Source organism: Scylla paramamosain, chromosome 20, assembly GCF_035594125.1.
Source record: "Scylla paramamosain isolate STU-SP2022 chromosome 20, ASM3559412v1, whole genome shotgun sequence".
Lineage (NCBI taxonomy): Eukaryota > Metazoa > Arthropoda > Malacostraca > Decapoda > Portunidae > Scylla > Scylla paramamosain.
In genome coordinates, this window is record NC_087170.1 from 6,444,514 (window position 1) to 6,462,952 (window position 18,439).

Below are 18,439 nucleotides of genomic sequence, written 5' to 3' on the forward strand. Positions count from 1 at the left end.
GGAGGAATTGAATTCTTGGGACACTGAACAATACTAAGTTCACTCTCCCCCAGTCAGAAATTTTGGAGAGATCAGAAGTCAGGAATTCTGTGGCTTCCTTGTGTGAACTGTTTACTTCCTGAAGGGTTGGACGTCTACAAAAAGACGCGGAAAAGTGCAGGGTGGTATCATCAGCATAGGAATGGATAGGACAAAAGTTTGGTTTAGAAGGTCATTGATGAATAATAGGAAGAGAGTGGGTGACAGGACAAAACCCTGAGGAACACCATTGTCAATAGATTTAGGAGAAGAACAGTGACCATCTACCACAGTACCAATAGAATGGTCAGAAAAGAAACTCGAGATCAAGTTACCAAGAGAAGGATAGAGGCTGTAGGAGGGTAATTTGGAAATCAAAGCTTTGTGCCACTCTATCAAAAGCTTTTGATATGTCTAAGGCATCAGCAAAAGATTCACCAAAATCTCTAAAAGAGGATAATCAAGACTCAGTAAGGAAAGCCGGATCACCAGTAGAGTGGCATTGACGGAACCCATACTGTTGATCAGATAGAAGGTTGTGAAGTGATAGATGTTTAAGAATCTTCCTGTTGATGCATCAAAAACTTCAGATAAGCAGGAAATTACAGCAACAGGATGGTTATTTGATGGATTAGAACGGTCACGCTTTTTAGGAATAGGCTGAATGTAGGCAAGCTTCCAGCAAGAAGAAAAGATAGATGTTGATAGACAAAGATGAAAGAGTTTGACTAGGCAAGGTGCAAGCACAGAGGAGGAGTTTTGGAGAACAATAGGAGGGACCCCATCAGGTCCATAAGCCTTCCGAGGGTTTAGGCCAGCAAGGGCATGGAAAACATCATTGTGAAGAATTTTAATAGGTAGCATGGAGGATGGAGGAGAGGGAGGAACAAGCCCTGAATTGTCCAAGGTAGAGTTTTTAGCAAAGGTTTGAGCAAAGAGTTCAGCTTTAGAGATAGATATGATAACAGTGGTACTATCTGGTTGAAATAAAGGAGGGAAAGAAGAAGCAAAGTTATTGGAGATGTTTTTGGCTAGGTGCCAGAGATCACGAGGGGAGTTAGATCTTTAAAGATTTTGACACTCTATTAATGAAGGAGTTTTGGCTAGTTGGAGAACAGACTTGGCATGGTTCCGGACAGAAATATAAAGTGCAAGAGATTCTAGTAATGGAAGGCTCAGGTACCTTTAGTGAGCTACCTCTCTATCATGAATAGCAGGAGAACAGGCTGTGTTAAACCGAGGTTTGGAAGGTTTAGGTATGGGCAGAAATATAAAGTGCAAGAGATTCTGGTAATGGAAGGCTCAAGTACCTTTTGTGAGCTACCTCTCTATCATGAATAACAGGAGAACAGGCTGTGTTAAACCAAGGTTTGGAAGGTTTAGGTCGAGAAAAAGAGTGAGGAATGTAGGGCCCGATGCCAGACACTATCACCTCCGTTATGCGCTCGGCACACAGTCTCTGGCACAGAAGCAGTAGTCATTCCAAGGAAATTCAGCAAAATACCTCCTCAGTTCCCCCCAACTAGCAGAGGCAAAACACCAGAGGCACCTCTCCTTAGGAGATCCTGAGGATGGATTGGAGCAATAGGACAAGATACAGAAATGAGATTGTGATTGGAGGAGCCCAATGGAGAAGATAGGGTAACAGCATAAGCAGAAGGATTAGAGGTTAGGAAAAGGTCAAGAATATTGGGTGTATCACTTAAACACTTAAACACTTAAACACTTTATTATAGCCTAGGTTTATACATTTCATTATTGGATAGGTATACATTATTGGCCAGCCTATGTATAAGCTTGATGCTTTTCAGGCAAATGAAAAATTTAAAAGTACATTACTTAAAGTAAACACAATAGACAACTTAAAATTGAAAAATCTATCATGAAGATAAATAAAAACATAATATGATAAGGTTTATACAGAATAATATATATCTATATTGTTATAAAGTTGAGCATGAAGATGGATGGGATGACACATAGGGTTAGGTGATATAAATTGATACATATATGAGACTGAAATCATATAGATGTGTTTAAAAATAAAGTACAGGAAAGATGATAAAGTTTTGTAGGGTTAGTTTTGTAAGATCAGGGGGGAAGTAATATAAGGTATGAGTGTAGGAAGTGACTGATTAGTATGCATCTCTAAAACGGTCAAGGATATGAGCAGGGTGTTGCACCAATTGGAGGATAGCAAAGTTGAAGGCTAGTTCACCATGATGGTCAGTGAAGGGAGAGGAAACCCAAAGCTGGTGGTGAACATTGAAGTCTCCAAGAATGGAGGTCTCTGCAAAAGGGAAGTGAGTCAGAATGTGCTCCACTTTGGAGGTTAAGTAGTCAAAGAATTTCTTATAGTCTGAGGAGTTAGGTGAGAGGTATACAGCACAGATAAATTTAGTTTGAGAGTGACTCTGTAATAGTAGCCAGATGGTGAAAAACTCGGAATATTCAAGAGTGTGGGCACAACAGCAGGTTAAGTCATTGCGCACATAAACGCAACATTCAGCTTTGGATTGAAAATGAGAATAAAGAAAGTAGGAGGGAACAGAAAAGGGGCTATTGTAAGTTGCCTCAGACACCTATGTTTCAGTGAGGAAAAGAAGATAAGGTTTAGTAGAGGAGAGATTGTGTTCTAGAAATTGAAAACTAGATCTAAGACTGTGAATGTTGCAGAAATTAATGAAGAAAAAGTTGAGGGGGGGGTCTCAAGAGACTTAGGGTTGATACCAGAAGATACTAGCCTTGATGAGCATCATCAACAGGACCCATCAAGTAAATTTTAAGTTGGTTTTTACCTAATTATTTTTTATTATTTTATTCATAATACTGTACATGCATATCATAAATAAAGATGAGGTTTACTAGAGGAGAGGTGATGTTGTACAGATAGAAAATTATATCTAAGACAGCAAATGTTACACAATTTAATGAAGAAAAGTTATAATATACCAGTAAAATGCCTTGGAAGGCAATTAACGAGCAAAGATGTCAGTAATGCATCAGTGGAAGGGGTATTTCAAGAAGAGAGAGAGAGAGAGAGAGAGAGAGAGAGAGAGAGAGAGAGAGAGAGAGAGAGAGAGAGAGAGAGAGAGAGAGAGAGAGAGAGAGAGAGAGAGGCAACTTCAGGCACCCCACACTTGCCTAATATTCAAATCACTCTAGCTCAAAACTCTGCAAGAGCCCAGTGGTTGTGCTATATACCACTTGATAGGAAATTTCATTTTGTGTTCAGTGGTATCTATCCGCTCTCATTGAGACAAAAGAAAATTGGTGAAAATTGCAGAAAACTGATGGTCACTTTACAAAAAGTTTTGTATTGTATTTTGCATATGCACAGTAGTATTGCAAATTTCATATGATTTTTCATTATAACTTGTATTACTCTTATTACCAACAAAAATTTGAGCTTGATCAGTTAATTACTTAAAAAGTTGTAATTTTGACTTTGTGCATGTACAGTGCTACTTCAAAGTTGACGTAAGGAATTTTATTAAAATTATAACATGACACCTCTTAAGTTTCATTAAAACTGGTTGAGTAGTTTTTGAGAAATCCCATTTCTGACACCCTTCTACTTTTAGTAAGTTAACTTCACCCAATAGAAGAGATGAAAGCTATATCATATAAAATTGATAGAGGTGTGCTATCATATGATGCTAATTTTGTTACGATCAGCCACATAGTTCTGGAGATATTAGCGATTGAATAGGGTTATGGTCAGACTGAGCCAGGCCCCTCAAAACGAAACAACAACCTCCATAGTAAACTTTGTTTTGCTCATAATTAATTTCTCACTCTTTCATAAAAGAGAACATAGGTATCCATTTAATCATGATGAGTTTCCCTTCAATACAGGGACTGTAATATATATACCTCCCATATTTATAATATATGAATTTCTCACTCTTTCATAAAAGAGAACATAGTTATCCATTCAATCATGATGATTTCCCCTTCAATACAGGGACTGTAATATATATACCTCCCATATTTATAATATATGAATTTCTCACTCTTTCATAAAAGAGAACATAGTTATCCATTCAATCATGATGAGTTCCCCTTCAATACAGGGACTGTAATATATATACCTCCCATATTTATAATATATGAATTTCTCACTCTTTCATAAAGGAGAACATAGAGTTCTTTGTTTAATCATGATTAGTTCCTTTTCATTACATGGACTGTACTAAATACATATTTTTCTTAAGCTACTTTTTTAGAATACTTTTGGCTTAAGTTGAGAACTTGACCGCCCTGATTTGAGGAATGGTGAAGTGGAGCCACCAGGCACAATATCTACCAATTCACAAAACAGAGCAATGACTAAATTTTGACTTCTCTATTTCCTTAGTTTGGTGGCATTCCTACTTCCTTGATGCCATTTTCCTATCATTCTATGCCAATAGAATGGAATACATCTACAACAAATAAGAGATAGCATATATCAGCGTTCCCTCACATATTCATGGTTTTGCATATTTGCAGAGTTTTCCCTAACCTAACCTAACTAATGGGGAGTTTTTAGAGTTGCCAGGTGTCACCACCAGCTCAGTCTTTCAGCCCAAAGAGCCCAAATTATTCTTTCAGTTATAAATTACAGTAACCCAAGATATAACGAACACATATGGGGGGAGAGTGGGTCACTTGAGATGAAAATTTGCTATATATGTGTATAGAGAGAGAGAGAGAGAGAGAGAGAGAGAGAGAGAGAGAGAGAGAGAGAGAGAGAGAGAGAGAGAGAGAGAGAGAGAGAGAGAGAGAGAGGCAGCAGACAGCAGCCTTAAATAGGATGTTATACCTGAAATTTGGTAAATAGAAGTTCATTATATCAAGGGTTTATTGTACATATCAACTTATTCCCCTTTTATTTTATAGTGCACTGTATTTTTTAATTAAAATATCATGTACTATACATATAATAACTGTTTTTTATTGTCTTAAAGTGAATTGCTTAGTAAATGTGAGATGCATAGTTTAAGATTTAAACTATAAATATAGGTAGTTCTGATCCTTATAAGGATGGTTTCCCATATTCACAGATTTTAACTATTTGCAGGAGGTTCTGGAATGTAACTCCCACAGATGGCAGGGAAACACTGTATATCTTCCCTCCCACAACAGCGATGCACTTAATGAATTGGGCCAAGATAATTAGTGAAAGCTTTCTGTGTTAAAGAGATGCAGCTAGTGGGCCAATATATATACTGATCGTTCAATTAATCCTTTATGTCATAAAACTTCTCTGAAAAAATCTAGTGAATAATTTTTCCTCTCTCACTGCACTGTCCTTGATCTAAATTACATATTAAAACTACACATGATAGTGTAATGATCAGTATGCTTGGCTCACAAACCATATATATATATATATATATATATATATATATATATATATATATATATATATATATATATATATATATATATATATATATATATATATATATATATATATATATATATATATATATATATATATATATATATATATATATATATATGCTTGGCTTTGTCTCCAAACTCTCCCCCATAGAGAGACTGTATTAACCTGCAGAAATAAAGCTATCATTCAGGGAAACTGGTTTGTTTGCCAAACAAACATTACATTGCTGAATATTCTGTGGCACCAAATGCTTTGTCAGGAATTGTGGCAATGATATTTCAATCCTTGTCTTTGCATCCTACAATTTGTATGCTGAACATAAACCTTATCAACAAGTTTCTTGAGCTTCATATACTTTTATACATATTACACAAAGTCCATGACAACTGAAAAAACTATGCAAATAATGCAATGTAGCAGTAGCATCAAGGTAACACCAGTCTGCTACTAGTACTGCTGGTATCCACCTTCTGACCTGCTCAGATGAAGCAGAAGCATTGTCCTCTTCAAAAGAATCCTCAGCCACCACACCAGACCGCTCATTGCTGTGGTAGTGTTGGGAGTAGAAGTTGGGGTAGTGGACAGGAGAAATGACACTGCCCTCACTCTGTGTTGAAAATATATGCTGCCATAAGATGGAGAAAATACTGAATCTGATACTGACAGAAATAAAGAACAAAATTGTTTACAAAAATTTTACCATAATTGTTTATAATATCAAGCAAATCTACAGAACATAGGACAACTCTACAACAAGCAGGCTCCAGGCTCCAGGCTGGCAAGCTTGAATAGTCTACACATCATATAAACTTTTGACTGAATAAAGATTCAGATGGATCCATGCTATTTTACAGGATTTAAGCTTTTAACAATGATACAAGTTCCCCATCAAAGGGACAACAAACTAAAGACAAGTATGCAATCTCCTTCACTTTGTGTGCCTTCTTGTTGCAGTAAAATAATGCTCAGCTTCATTTATCCAATTTTCATGGTTTAAACGAAACCTTTCTTATCAAAGATAATATAAGTTGTGGGATTTAGTTCACAATCAAATCAACATTTCTCTATTTTACCTACATCTGACATCTCTATTCATATGAATTTTTCAACAGCTACCCACCCACCAAGAGAAGAGTGCTGTGGAGATCTCCATCACCCACAATAAGTCCCTGAAATGCCTAAATAAACTTGGGATTCATGTCAAATAAAAACAAAACTCACTGGGACATAGTACACATTTGCAAGAGTCCAAGGCAAGACTATCCCACCATCTGTGTACCATGGAATGCTCCCAACAACTGGAGTTACCCACAACTGAGCTGCACTTGGTGCCAATAACCACTCATTCTCAGATACCCAACTCCTAAGCAAATCAATGCTGCATCTGATTACTACTAGGACAATACTTAGTAAAAATTAACAAAGGTGGGGAGTTCCTCAGTCTATTACCATTACTGGGTAGGATACAGATGGAGAAATAGTACAAAAGACAGTTCAGTTTTTGGTACAGTAGAGAACACTAACCCTCACCTATAGAAAGAGATCAGCCATCAATACTTTCAAAGGAATAATTTCATCACTGTAATCAGTTTCAGGTCCCTTCAATAAACCTTGCATGTCACTAGGTCATGGACCATGCTTCTATGAAAAGGCACAGATCAATGCCTCTTATGAAAGAGCACAGAGTTGATCAGGAATGAAAAAAGAAAAACTTAACTGACTTTGGAATCAAATATCTAAACTACATCTCTGTAAAAAAGATAGGGAGACTGAAAGAAATTTAATTGGAAAACATTCTATACAACATGGATAACCAAGGTCATGTGACCTTCTTAACATAATTCCTCCTATCAAATCACAATCTAAAAGCTTAAACACCTGATACGTTGAGGCTCCTACACACATTATGAACAAATGGTTCCCAGCCTTTTTTAGGAGATTAGTACAATGCCATGTTAACCTTCACATTATCATCCAAACATCAATTTAAAAAGCTAAATACTTATCAAGTGAATTTACACATGCTTCAACACTCAAATGCAGAATCCTGCACACAAACTTGACATGCCTTTGACAACTTTTTTATTGTCATATAAGAGAAATAATAAATCACCACCTCATTTCCTTCCCTCTTATGTTGCTTAGTGTTTTGAGAACATGCTGCCATACATACATAGCACAACACAAGTACAAAAATTAAGAGTGAAACATTGTGAAAACAAGGAATAAATATGTTTCATGTGACAGCATAGGAAGTGAAGCACAAGAAGTACAAGTGGCTAGGTGTACAGGCCACACACCTACCTGGCTTGGTCTCAGGTTCAACACCCGGGCTTGGCGGGGCACGGCGGCCATGCCTGCTGCTAATGACCTGGCCTGTACCTGGTTGATTCGGGCTTCATCCTCAGCCGTCAAAAGCTTGTTGTTGATAATTCTGTGCCATCACCAGGGAATGGAACAGAAGGGAAGGGGAGGTGAAGAGAAAAAAGACAGTGGGTAAGGATATAAGAACTTCTGAAAATATGCAATAAAGGGAGAATGGAAAAAGGAAGATGAAAATGAAATTTAGGAGATTACAAGGAGGTTGGTGGGTTCCCCTTGTTACTAATACTGTACATACTGTATGTGGATGAATAAAGCTACAAAATATCTTTTATCTTGCCTCCTTAAAAAAAAGACAATACTGACCTTCATTAGCATCCTTAAAAATTTCATCAGATACAAAACAAAACTGCTGTTATAGTGACTTAAACACTCCATATCATCTGTCAGCCCCTGCAGGCTCCACACTGAATAAAAGGGTCACACCTGTCAGTACAGCAGTCATGTGAACCTTTATGACTTGTCTCACAGTACTTGCACACAACCAAAATATATAAATGACCACATATTTTACACTTCCCTCAGCTTGTTGAGTGTGGTTCAACAGCCCCCACAACAAATGATCTGTCTCATTGTAGCAACAGCATGTCTTTATCAACTGCACACACACATACACACACACACACACACACACACTAGCTCTAATTTTGTATATCATTTTATGTAAATTATATGCTAAATGACCAAAGAAAATATATGTCTGTAAATGATGCTACAGTCATGAAGATAATCATGCAAAATGAAAAGTGGAGAATTATCAGAAAATTCTGAATATAATGGAGCCAATCTGATTATTAACATGAATATGACGGAGTCAAGATTGATAAATGGAGCTAAGAAATAGCATATGTTGGAAATGGGACAAGAGGATAAAGAAACAAAGATGGGTGGTCGTAGAATAAAGTGATAGAGTGAGAGAAACTTGGAAGTAGCACTAGAGAAATGAATATGATTACTTCAAGAACTAAATAAATGTTGATAAATTTGAAAGTGGTGTATATATATATATATATATATATATATATATATATATATATATATATATATATATATATATATATATATATATATATATATATATATATATATATATAGCTGGTTGTGATGACGAAAAAAATTGATCATGATAACTGATAAATCGGTAACAATAACCTTATCAGTGATGACTGATAATTGGCAATTAATTTATTGCCCAATAACCAATAACTGATAAATTTATAAATCTAAAATTCCTATACCACCGATAACAATGAGTGTTTTTGAGCTTGTTACCTATAAAAAACACGAAAATTGATGCAAAGCACTCTATAATGGGAAAGAAAAGGACATTGCAAGAAAAGTGTATAATGAGTGTTTTATAGTTCAAAAGAACCACAAGGCAAAAAATGCAAAAACTAGTGTATATGAAGAAGTTTCGTAGATACCAAAATGCTGAAACTCATGAACAACACTCTTAATTGAGAAACAGAACAATCTTACTAAATGTGTGTATTTTGAGTGCTTTTCACATTCTTAGTTACCAAAACCCCAAACTGCATGCGAAACCAGCTTAATGTGGGAAAAAAATGACATTACCAGAAAAAAATGTCTTTTGAGTGTTTTTGAGCGTGTTAGGCAATAAAGCACTAAAAAGGGGGGCAATCACATTACATTGGAATAAAACCAATTTTTAATAAGAACTTGCCTTTAAGTCTTTTTGAGCTCCTTATATACCAAAACACTAAAACGCATGCAAAATACACTTTATGGTGAAACAGAATAACATTACCAAAGACATGTGTTTTTAGTGTTTTTGATCATGTTACCAATAAAAACGCTTAAATGACATTATCAGAAAAACGTCTTTTAAGTGTTTTTGAGCGTGATATGCAACAAAGCACTAAAAACCAGAAAAATCACATAACTTGGGAATAAAACCAACTTTTACGAAGAACTTGCCTTTAAGTTTTTTTTTTAACTCCTTACATACCAAAACGCTAAAACGCATGTAAAACACCCTTTATGGAGAAACAGAATAACTACCAAAAATATGTATTTTGAGTGTTTTTGATCATGTTACTTATAAAAACGCTTAAATACATGTAAAGAACCCTATGTTCCTATAAGAAAAGGACATTAAGAAAATCGTGTATTATGAGTGTTTTTAAGTTCCTTAAGTACTAAAAAGCTAAAACACACAAATAACACTTTATAGAGAGAAAAAAAAAATGTTATTCATCTTCATAGGTACCAAAATTCTGGAAAAATTCAGGGAAATTTTGTAAAAGAAATTCATTATAAAAAAATAATTTTAGCTTTCTTCCGGAGTTATGTACCAAACCCTGAACTGCATGCAAAGCCACCTATATGGAGAAATTACTCGACTTTACCAGAAACCTGTCTTTTGAGTGTTTGTTTTTTTCAGCAATTTCAACAATATTATTGAAAACGTGTCTTTTCAGTGATTTACGTAGAAAAACGCTAAAACGGATGCAAACCAACCAATATGAAGAAATAGAATAACATTACCAAAAAGATATATTTTGATGTGTTTTTGAGCTTGTCACCTACAAAAAAATGCGAAAATGGATGAAACGCACTCTATATTAGGAAAGAAAAGGACATTACGAGAAACGTGTATAATGAGTGTTTTATAGTTTCACAAGAACCACAAGGCAAAAAACTCAAAAACTCGTGTACATAAAGAAGTTTCTTACATACCAAAATGCTGAATCTCATGAATAACCCTTTTAATTAAGAAACAGAACAACCTTACTAAATGCCTGTGTTTTGAGTGTTTTTCACATTCTTAGTTACCAAAACCCCAAATTTCATGCGAAACTAGCTTTATGTGGGAAAAAAATATTACCAGAAAATGTCTTTCGAGTGTTTTTGAGCGTGTTAGGCAATAAACCACTAAAAAGCAGGGCAATCACATTACATGGGAATAAAACCAACTTTTACCAAGAACTTGCCTTTAGGTGTTTTTGAGCTCATTACATACCAAAACGCTAAAACGCATGCAAAAGACCTTTTATGGAGAAACAGAATAACATTACCAAAAATATGTATTTTGAGTGTTTTTGATCATGTTATCTATAAAAACGCTTAAATACATGCAAAGAACCTTATGTTTGGGAAACGAAAGGACATTACGAGAAATATGTATTATGAGTGTTTTTTTAGTTCCTTAAGTACCAAAAAGCTAAAACCCACAAATAACACTCATTATTTAGAAAAATAAATAAATAAAAATAAAAAAATAGGATTTTTTTTTTTGTTATTCATCTTCATAGGTACCGAGATGCCAAAATTCGGGGAAAATTCCGGGCTATTATATGATAAAAGAAAATTATCAAAAAAGTTAATTTTAGCTTTTTTTTCGGACTGTTATATACCAAACCCTAAAGTGCATGTAAAGCCTCCTATATGAGGAAATTAAACGACCTTAAAAGAAATCTGTCTTTTGAGTGTTTTTCAGAATGTTAGGCACCAAAACGATAAATAAATAAGGAACTCACTCTATATGGGAATCCAAACAAAACTACTGAAAACGTGTCTTCTCAGTGTCTTACGTAGAAAAAACGATAAACGGATGCAAACCAACCAATAAAAAAAAAAAAAAAATAGAAAAACATTACCAAAAAGGTATATTTTGAGTGTTTTTAAGCTTGTTACCTACAAAAAACGCGAAAATTGATGCAAAGCACTCTATATTAGGAAATAAAAGGACATTGCAAGAAAAGTGTATAATGAGTGTTTTATAGTTCAAAAGAACCAAAAGGCAAAAAACGCAAAAACTTGAGGATATGGAGAAGTTTCCTAGATACCAAAATGCTGAAACTCATGAATAACATTCCTAATTGAGAAACAGAACAACCTTACTAAATGCGTGTATTTTGAGAGCTTTTCACATACTTAGTTACCAAAACCTCAAATTGCATGCGAAACCAGCTTTATGTGAGAAAAAAATGACATTACCAGAAAAAAGTCTTTTGAGTGTTTTTGAGCCTGATAGGCAATAAAGCACTAAAAAGCAGGGCAATCGCATTACATTTGAATAAAATCAATTTTTAATAAGAACTTGCCTTTAAGTCTTTTTGAGCTCCTTATATACCAAAACACTAAAACGCATGCAAATTACACTTTATGGTGAAACAGAATAAAACTACCAAAAACATGTATTTTGAGTATTTTTGATCATGTTACCTATAAAAACGCTTAAATACATGCAAAGAACCTTATGTTTGGGAAACAAAAGGACATTACGAGAAGCGTATATTTTGAGTGTTTTTAAGTTTAAGTATCAAAAACCTAAAACCCACTCTTTATTTAGAAAAAATAAATAAATAAAAAAAATAAAAAATAGGATTTTTTTTTTGTTATTCATCTTCATAGGTACGAAATGCCAAAATTCTGGGAAAATTCAAGGCAATTATATGATAAGAGAATATTATCAAAAAAGTTGATTTTAGCTGTTTTTTTCGGACTGTTATGTACCAAACCCTAAACTGCATGCAAAGCCTCCTATATAAGGAAATTAAACTACCTTACCAGAAATCTGTCTTTTGAGTGTTTTTCAGCATGTTAAGCACCGAAATGATAAATAATAAGGAACTCACTTTATATGGGAATCCAAAACAAAATTACTGAAAACGTGTGTTCCCAGTGTTTTACGTAGAAAAACGCTAAAATGGATGCAAACCAACCAATATCAAGAAATAGAAAAAAAAACATTACCAAAAAGGTATATTTTGAGTGTTTTTGAGCTTGTTACCTACAAAAAAAACGCTAAAATTGATACAAAGCACTCTATATTGGGAAACAAAGGGACATTGCTAAAAAAGTGTATAATGAGTGTATTATAGTTCAAAAGAACAGCAAGGCAAAAAACGCAAAAACTCGTGTATATGGAGGAGTTTCATAGATACCAAAATGCTGAAACTCATGAATAACACTCTTAATTGATAAGCAGAACAACCTTACCAAATTCGTGTATTTTGAGTGTTTTTCATATTCTTAGTTACCAAAAACCCAAATTTCATGCGAAACCAGATTTAAGTGGGAAAACATGACATTTCCAGAAAAATGTCTTTTGAGTGTTTTTGAGCGTGATAGGCAATAAAGCACTAAAAAGCAGGGCAATCACTTTTCATTGGAATAAAACCAATTTTTACTAAGAACTTGCCTTTAAATGTTTTTGAGCTCCTTATATACCAAACCGCTAAAACTCATGCAAAACAAATTTATGGAGAAACAGAATAACATTACCAAAAAACATGTAATTTGGGTGATTTTTATCATGTTATCTATAAAAACGCTTAAATACATGCAAAGAACACTATGTTTGGGAAACAAAAGGACATTACGAGAAACGTGTATTATGAGTGTTTTTTTTAAGTTCCTTAAGTACCAAAAAACTAAAACCCACAAATAACACTATTTAGAAAATAAAAACAAAAAATAGGAATTTTTTTTTCATCTTCATAGGTACCGAGATGCCAAAATTCTGGCAAAATTCAGGAAAATTATATGAACAAAAGAATATTATCAAAAAAGTTAATTTTAGCTTTTCTTTCGGACTGTTATGTACCAAACCCTAAAGTGCATGCAAAGCCTCCTATATGAGGAAATTAAACGAGCTTACCAGAAATCTGTCTTTTGAGTGTTTTTCAGCTTGTTAGGCACCAAAACGATAAATAATAAGGAACTCACTCTATATGGGAATCCAAAACAAAATTACTGAAAATGTATCTTCTCAGTGTTTTACGTAGAAAATAGCAAAAACTCGTGTATATAAAGAAGTTTCTTAGATACCAAAATGCTGAAACTCATGAATAACAATCTTAATTGAGAAACAGAACAACCTTAGCAAATGCCTGTATTTTGAGTGTTTTTCATATTCCTAGTTAGCAATACCCCAAAATAGCATAAGAAACTACCTTTATGAAGGAAAGAAATGACATCATCAGAAGTGTATTTTAATTGTTTTTGAGCGTGTTAGGCAATTAAGTACTAAAAAGCAGGGCAATCATATTACATGGGAATAAAACCAACTTTTACCAAGAACTTGCCAATATGTGTTTTTGAGCTCCATACATACCAAACCGCTAAAACGCATGTAAAAAAAAAGCTTTATGGAGTAACAGAATAACATTACCAAAAACATGAATTTTGAGTGTTTTTGATAATGTTATCTATAAAAACGCTTAAATACATGCAAAGAACCTTATGTTTGTGAAACGTAAAGACATTACGAGAAACGTGTATTATGAGTGTTTTTAAGTTCCTTAACTACCAAAAAGCTAAAACCCACAAATAACACTCGTTATTTAGAAAAAAAAATAAATAAAAGGATTTTCTTTTTCTTTGTTGTTATTCACCTTCATAGGTACCGAGATGCCAAAATTCTGGGAAAAATTAGGGCAATTATATGATAAGAAATTTATATCAAAAAGTTGATATTAGCTTTTTTTTCGTGTATCAAACACTAAAGTGCATGCAAAGCCTTTTGAGGAAATTAAACGACCTTAAAAGAAATCTGTCTTTTGAGTGTTTTTCAGCATGTTAGGCACCAAAACGATAAATAATGAAGAACTCACTCTATATGGCAAACCAAAACAAAATTACTGAAAACGTGTCTTCTCAGTGTTTTACATAGAAAAAACGGTAAAACGGATGAAAACCAACCAATATCAAGAAGTAGAAAAACATTACCAAAAAGGTATATTTTGAGTGTTTTTGAGCTTGTTACCTACAAAAAAAAAAACGCAAAAATTGATACAAAGGGACATTTTGAGAAAAGTGTATAATGGATGTTTTATAGTTCAAAAGAACCACAAGCCAAAAAACGCAAAAACTCGTGTATATGGAGAAGTTTCCTAGATACCAAAATGCTGGAACTCATGAATAACACTCTTAATTGAGAAACAGAACAACTTTACAAAATGCGTGTATTTTGAGTGCTTTTCACATTCTTAGTTACCAAAATCCCAAATTGCATGTGAAACCAGCTTTATGTGGAAAAAAAAATGACATTACCAGAAAAGTGTCTTTTGAGTGTTTTTGAGCGTGATAGGCAATAAAGTACTAAAAAGCAGGGGAATCACTTTACATGGAAATAAAATCAATTTTTACCAAGAACTTGCCTTTAAGTGTTTTGAGCTCCTTATATACTAAAACGCTAAAATGCATGCAAAACACACTTTATGGAGAAAGAGAATAACATTACCAAAAACATATATTTTGAGTGTTTTTGATCATGTTACCAATAAAAACGCTTAAATACATGCAAAGAACCCTATTTTTGGGAAACGAAAGGACATTACGAGAAACGTGTATTATCAGTGTTATTAAGATCTTTACCAAAAAGCTAAAAGCCACAAATAACACTCTTTATTGAGAAAAAAACGATATTTTTTTTTCTTTTTCATCTTCACAGGTACCGAGATGCCAAAATTTGGGCAAAATTCAGGAAATTATGAGTCAATTATCAAAAAAGTTAATTTTAGCTTTTTTTTTCGTACTGTTATGTACCAAACCCTAAAGTGCATACAAAGCCACCTATATGGGGAAATTAAACGTCTTTGCCAGAAAACTGTCTTATGAGTGTTTTTCAGCTTGTTAGGCACCCTAACGGTAAATAACATGCAAGTCAGTCTATATGGGAATCTAAAACAAAATTACTGAAAAAGTGTCTTTTCGGTGTTTTACGTAGAAAAACGCTAAAACGGATGCAAACCAACCAATAAGAAGAAATAAAATAACATTACCAAAAAGGTACATTTTGAGTGTTTTTGAGCTTGTTACCTACAAAAAATGCGAAAATGGATGCAAAGCACTCCCTATTGGGAAACAAAAAACATTACGAGAAACGTGTATAATGAGTGTCTTATTATTTTTGAGCAAAAGAACTTGTGGTTCACAAGAACCACAAGGCAAAAAACGCAAAAACTCGTGTATATAAAGATATTTCTTAGATACCAAAATGATGAAACTCATGAATAACAATATTAATTGAGAAACAGAACAACCTTACCAAATGCGTATATTTTGAGTGTTTTTCACATTCTTAGCAAAACCCCAAATAGCACGCGAAACTATGTTGGAAAAAAAATGACATTACTAGAAGTGTCTTTTGAGTGTTTTTGAGCGTGTTAGGCAATAAATCAGAAAAAAAAACAGGGCAATCACATTACATGGGAATAAAATCAACTTTTACCAGGAACTTGCCTTGAAGTGTTTTTGACCTCCTTACAAACCAAAACGCTAAAACGCATGCAAAAAAACTCCTTTATTGAGAAGCAGAATAACATTACTAAAAACATGTTTTTTAAGTGTTTTTAAGTGTTTTTAAGTGTTCCTTAAGTACCAAAACGTTAAAACCCCAAAATAACACTCTTTATAGAGAGAAAAAAAAAAAAGCTTTTTTTTATAATGATTTTCATAGATACCAAGATGCCAAAATTCTGCCAAAATTCAGGGAATTTATGTGGAAAAAATAACATTATCAAAAAAGTTAATTATAGCTCTTTTTTTCGGATTTTTATGTACCAAACTCTAAAGTGCATGCCAGTTATATAAGGAAGTTAAACGACTTTACCAGAAACCTGTCTTTTCAGTGTTTTTCAGCATGTTAGGCACCAAAACGATAAATAATGTGGAAGTCAGTCAATATGTGAATCCAAAAGAAAATTACTGAAAACGTGTCTTTTCAGTGTTCTACGTAGAAAAACGCTAAAACGGATGCAAACCAACAAATATGAAGAAATAGAATAACATTACCAAAAAGTGTTTTTGAGCTTTTTACCTACAAAAAACGCGCAAATGGATGGAAAGCACTCTATATTGGGAAGCAAAAGGACATTACAAGAAACGTGTATAATGAGTGTTTTATAGTTTCACAAGAACCACAAGGCAAAAAACGCAAAAACTCGTGTATATAGAGAAGTTTCTTACCAAAACGCTAAAACTCATGAATAACACTTTTAATTGAAAAACAGAACTACCTTACCAAATGTGTGTATTTTGAGTGTTTTTCACATTGTTAGTTACGAAAATCCCAAATTACATGCGAAACTAGCTTTATGTGGGAAAAAAATTACCAGAAAAGTGTCTTTTGAGTGTTTTTGAGCGTTATATGCAACAAAACACTAAAAAGCAGAAAAATCACATTACACTGGAATAAAAGCAAATTTTAGGAAGAACTTGCCTTTAAGTGTTTTTTAACTCCTTACATACCGAAACGCTAAACGCATGCAAAACAACCTTTTATGGAGAAACAGAATAACATTACCAAAAACATGTATTTTGAGTGTTTTTGATCATGTTACCTATAAAATTGCTTAAATACATGCAAAGAACCCTATGTTTGTGAAATGAAAGGACATTACGAAAATCGTGTATTATGAGTATTTTTAAGTTCCTTAAGTACCAAAAATCTAAAACCCACAAATAACACTCTTTATAGAGAAAAAAAAAATAATAAAAAAATAGATTTTTTTTTGTTAATCATCTTCATAGGTACCGAGTTGTCAAAATTCTGAAAAAATTCAGGGAAATTATGTGAAAAAAACATTAAAATTTTTTTTTAGCTTTTTTTCGGAGTTATGTACGAAATCCGGAAGTGCATGCAAAGCCACCTATATGGGGAAATTACACGACTTTACAAGAAACGTGTCTTTGGGTGTTTTCAGCAATTTCAACAATATTACTGAAAACGTGTCTTTTCAGTTTTAGCGTAGAACGCTAAAACGGATGCAAACCAAGCAATATGAAGAAATAGAATAACATTACAAAAAAGTTGAGTGTTTTTGAGCTTGTTACCTACAAAAAACGCAAAAATGAATGCAAAGCAGTCTATATTGGGAAACAAAAGGATATTACAAAAAAAACTGTATAATGAATGTTTTAATAGTTTTCAAGATCCATAAGGCAAAAAACGCAAAAACTCGTGTATGTGGAGATTTTTCTTAGATACCAAAATGCTGAAATTCATGAATAACGCTCTTAATTGAGAAACAGAACAACCTTACCAAATGCGTGTATTTTGAGTGTTTTTCACATTCTTAGTTACCAAAACCCGAAATTACATGCGAAACCAGCTTTATGTTGGAAATAAATGACATTACCAGAAAAAAAAAAGTGTCTTTTGAGTGTTTTTGAGCGTGTTAGGCAATAAAGCACAAAAAAGCAGGGCAATGAAGGGAAATAAAACCAACATTTACCAAGAACTTGTCTTCAAGTGTCTTTCAGCTCCTTACATACTAAAACGCTAAAATGCATGGAAAATACCCTTTATTGATAAATAAAATAACATTACGAAAAACATGAATTTTCAGTGTTTTTGATCTCTTACGTATAAAAACGCTTAAATACATGCAAAGAACCCTATGTTTGGGAAACGAAAGGACATTACGAGAAACGTGTATTATGAGTGTTTTTAAGTTCCATGAGTACGAAAAGAGTTAAAACCCACAAATAACACTCTTTATAGAGAAAATAAATAAATAAATTAAAATTATTATTATTTTTTTTGTTATTTATCTTCATAGGTACCGAGATACCAAAATTCTGGCAAATTTCAGGGAAATTATGTGAAAAAATAATATTATGAAAAAAGTTAATTTTAGATTTTTTTTTTTCGGACTGTTATGTACCAAACCCTAA

The 18,439-nt window shown here is 33.5% G+C and overlaps 1 long non-coding RNA gene across 1 annotated transcript; it reads right to left on the minus strand.

Annotated features, from left to right (window-relative positions):
* Positions 1–2,099: 2,099 nt before the first annotated feature.
* Positions 2,100–5,998, minus strand: LOC135110199 (uncharacterized). The gene is made up of 2 exons (XR_010273149.1): positions 5,886–5,998; positions 2,100–2,308 (listed from the first exon to the last, which is right to left on the minus strand). It is a non-coding gene; the product is annotated as an uncharacterized LOC135110199 (long non-coding RNA).
* Positions 5,999–18,439: the final 12,441 nt, after the last annotated feature.